Below are 5,000 nucleotides of genomic sequence, written 5' to 3' on the forward strand. Positions count from 1 at the left end.
TTCTATTCTATATACGTTATAAAAAGATTAAAAAAAATTAATCATGTGTTTTAATTGTCATCTTTATTGCATGTGTGAAAAAATATTAGCATGGTTTGCCCGAATTCCAGAAATATCAACAAAATACTTCATTATCATTTAATAGCGTTAACCTTTAAATGAAATAAAAAAAAAATAATTTCATATCGTTAATTTCTAAATATAAAATATTAGCAAAATTATACTCTTCAGCATTTAAAGTTTGAAAGTAAATTATGAAGATATACAGGTATACAGTTTATGACTAGAACCTAGATAACGGTCTTCGACTCTTAATATATACCTACAGTTAAAATTTTGCCGTAAAAAACGATAAAAATCCTGGAATAAATGTTGCCAGGCATTTACCGCTTCAAAAATGATTACATTTACGTAAAGATGAGATATTACGATCACCAACATTTAAAAGATAATAACAAATTAAGGTAAAATTACGGTCGCCTGTATTTTACTGAAATACTGCTGAGAACAGTATATTTTTACGGAGAATTTCCGATTAATATTACGATTTTTTTTTAACAGTGTAGGCCGTGAGACCAAAAACCTACACACACACACACACACACACACACACACACACAAAAGACCTTTCTTCGGTCGTAACAGAGCCTTGTCGATAAATCTGGAATGCGGCGATACATTGTAATCCTCATTGACACTGTCATAAAAGAGCCGAAACTCTTCTCCATCATCCTGGCATTTCCGCCTTATCCCCCCCCCCCCCCTTTCCTCGTCCCCCTTCCCCCTCCCCATCCCTTCTTACATCTGATGTCTTTTTATTCCGTGTCTGTTTCCCGCCTCTGCTGAAACCTCTCTCTCTCTCTCTCTCTCTCTCTCTCTCTCTCTCTCTCTCTCTAACACAAGCATACACACACATATATAAACATATTTAGTGTATATATACAAACATTTATCCCAGCTCAGTGGTCTAGCCCCGGACTCGTACTTTCTAGGCTCGTGGGTCCAGCCCAAGCTGCCTAACACCAGTCGAGCCAAGGGCTAATTGAGTCAGCGGAAGTCGAGAAAGGGCGTAAAGCTGATAATCTCATCCCTAAAACCTTGGTTATAAATTCGAAGGTTAGAATATATATATATATATATATTTATATATATATATATATATATATATATATATATATATATATATATATAAAACCCAGCCACTGAGGGGGGCAAGCCAGCCTCAACTTGGCGCCGGTCCCAAGCCCGGGTAATGATGAGGTGTGAGACAGAGGTAACTGGAGAAAGCTGACCAGAAACATCGACCCCACATAGAAGAAGGAAAAGATGTAGACAAAGAAGAAAGAAGATATATATATATATATATATATACACACATGTATATATATATATATATATACACACACACACACACACACACATATATATATATATATATATATATATGGGGATACCTTAATGTGGTGAAAGGGTTTGTGTATCGCTATGATCAGCACAGCTGTACTAATCAGGGCTACATATAGTGGACTGGTTTGCTGTGAGCAATCAGACGACAATCTCCCACCATCACCAATACGCAATGGCCAGTGTGGTGATTAAAACTAACAAAATCCCAGACATGTATAATGACACGTTTGAGGCCTTAGCCCTGAAGTGAACTAAAAACGGCTGCATTTGTTGTTGTTGTTGATGTTGTTATTGGTGATGTAAATATCTAAAGAATAAATCTGCATAGGAAATAAAGGAGAATCATAAACAACTGTTTAATTGAATGCATGAACCTCTGATGTTTGTTCGTTGCATCGCAATTTAGTTCGTATTGACATTCGTAACTTCTACAAATTACACCCAAACAAAATGAGCCGTTTTTGTAAACAGTAAATAAATATGTATTTGAAATACCATATAAAATGCAGGTTGCTTCCTTTGTATAAACCCTTTATGATTATTTTTCATTTATTATGCATTTTCATTGATCTTTTATATATAATGATAATAAATCTGATAATTATTATATTAACTTGATTAATAATTTCCAGTAAGATCATCCGCCAGACATCAGGCGTAATATTATTATTATTATTACTAGCCAAGCTACAACCATAGTTGGAAAAGCAAGATGCTATAAGCCCAAGGGCTCCAATAGGGAAAAATAGCCCAGTGAGGAAAGGAAATAAGGAAATAAATAAATGATGAGGATAAATTAACAATAAATCATTCTAAAAACAGTAAAGTAGATGATGCTGATGATGATGATGATGATGATGATGATGATGATGATGATGGTGATGATGATGATGATGATCAACAATGAGTTGCCAATGTGTAGTTTACATACATAGTCAAGAGGGAGAGAGCAAAACATACAGCAGTTGTATTTATACATAAAATGTTAGGGTAGAAATTACTCGTGCAAATAAGAAGCGAATTATAATCATATAAACATTATATTTACATGTAACAAATATAATCAAACTATTTTCGTTGAGTTTAGTTCATAATGTTTAACAAGGTAAATTGAATTGGACGATATCCAATTATCTACAAAACACACACACACACGTGTATATATATATATATATATATATATGTGTAGGCCTAATCATAAACTTGATAAATATATATATATATATATATATATATACATATATTTATAATATATATATATATATATATATATCAAAATTGGTTCAAGCAATGCTCAAATTCTTTATAATTCTATTCGACAGCAACGCCTAAAAAAAAAAAAGTGATTTTGAGTTATTCCCCATTTATTCATTTGAACTAATAGCAGAAATTAGCATTCCAAAGGAATATCACCAAGCAAGAACTTAAAATGAGAGGGGAAAAGCTCTTAAAAACTTCAAACACAAAAAAAAAATGACGTGACGACATTACGACAACGTTACGTCACGCGTAGCAAAGTTGGTAATTAACATGACGTCACAGCAACAGGAAGTTACGATGAAGATAAAATCGTGTCAGTGTGATGGGACAAGCTAAGTGACGGTGCGGGAAAACTTTAGTCACGAACAAGGGCAGCCTTTAGTAGAAAACTCCTTTGATAAAAAAATGTTACTTGTCTTTCAGTTTTTAAGTTTTGCTGAAATGCCTCAATGCCTTAAAATGATCCTTTCAAAAGAAAACAGAGATATATGTGTTGTAAAATGCAACACCCCTTAGTAGGACGAATATCTTGATCAGAGGAAAATCATCTTAGAGGTTATTTTTTAACTTCAAGCCTTGTGTACATTGGCACGCATACATATTTAGGACTGGCTTATCAATTTAGATCGCTTCTCTATTATATAACAACAACTATAACTACAACAACAACAACAACAACAACAACAAAAGCAACCGTTTCTAGTCAACTGAAGAACAAAGGCCCACAGACATCTCAATTCACGTCTGGGATTTGTCCAGTTTTCATCACCACGTTGGCTTGGTGATGGTGGGAGATTTTCGTCTGCTCGTTCACAGCAAACCAACCTAGTATGGTTGGTTCTGATTAGTACAGCTTTGATGATCATGGCGATACGCAAACCCTTTCACCACGTTAAGGTATACCCACTCAGATTTTGTAACTAAGCTTCGTTTATGTCTTTTTTTATTTTAACTTACGCACATAATAATAATAATAATAATAATAATAATAATAATAATAATAATAATAATATTAATAATAAATATGATATTAATAATAATAATAATAATAATAATAAAAGTAATTTTGATATTAATAATAATAATAATAATAATAATAATAATAATAATAATAATTTTGATAATAATAATAATAATAATAATAATATTAATAATAAATATGATATTAATAATAATAATTATAATAATAATAATAATAAAAGTAATTCGATATTAATAATAATAATAATAATAATAATAATAATTTTGATAATAATAATAATAATAATAATAATAATAATAATAATAATAATAATAGTAACGGCAAAATATAGTTTGTATAAAAACATTACCTAAATCGAAGATAGAACAAATTATAAGCATGAGAAACTCAGCCAACTAACTTGCAGTATACTTAAAAAATATTGCTAAAACATATTATTCAACATTCTATCCATAGTATAGTTTTCGAGATGTCATCTAAAACATTTATTCAATAAAAGGCCTTGGGGTAGAGTTCTCTTGCTTGAGGGTACACTCAGGCACACTATTATTTCTCTTCCTCTTGTTTTATTTTTTAAGTTTTTATAGCTCATATATGAAAGATCTATTCTAATGTTGATACTGTTCTTAAAATACTTTATATTGTTCATTACTTCTTATATAGTTTATTTATTTCCTTATTTCTTTTCTTCACAGGGCTATTTTTCCCTGTGGGAGCCGATGGGATTAGAGCATCCTGCTTATCCAACTAGGGTTGTAGCTTAGCTGGCAACAATAACAACAACAACAATTATAATAATTATAATTATCAATTATTATTACAATTATTAATTATTATTATTATAATTATTAATTATTGTCATAATTATTATATATTATTACTATTAATTATTATTATTATTATTATTATTATTATTATTATTATTACGTATTTCTTATCTGCAGACTAATCATTAACGAAAGTTATATTCTCACCAGATTCTCATAGATATGACGTGAAAATTTACCCGTGGTTTCATGTGTAATCTTCTGAAAAAAAAAATTAACATACCCCAACAATAAAGGTTTAACGCATTTTGTAAAAAAAAAAAAAAAAAAAAAAAAAAAAAGTCGTTTAGTGAGGAAACCGAGCTATTTTCTTTTTATAACCCCTTCCCCCTTTTTCAACATATCTTGCTAATTATTGCTTTCCCAGAATTTAAATAACATCCTTTACATTAACTCAATTTTAATCTACTGATAGATAAGGAAATTATTTCCTTAATCAGGCGGAGTGAACTATCTATATCCACATATTCCAACTAAAACTAATTAAATTAGTAAAAGCAATTTGCGACATTGAATGATCACTT

Source organism: Palaemon carinicauda, chromosome 37 (assembly GCF_036898095.1).
Source record: "Palaemon carinicauda isolate YSFRI2023 chromosome 37, ASM3689809v2, whole genome shotgun sequence".
NCBI classification, from domain to species: Eukaryota; Metazoa; Arthropoda; class Malacostraca; order Decapoda; family Palaemonidae; genus Palaemon; species Palaemon carinicauda.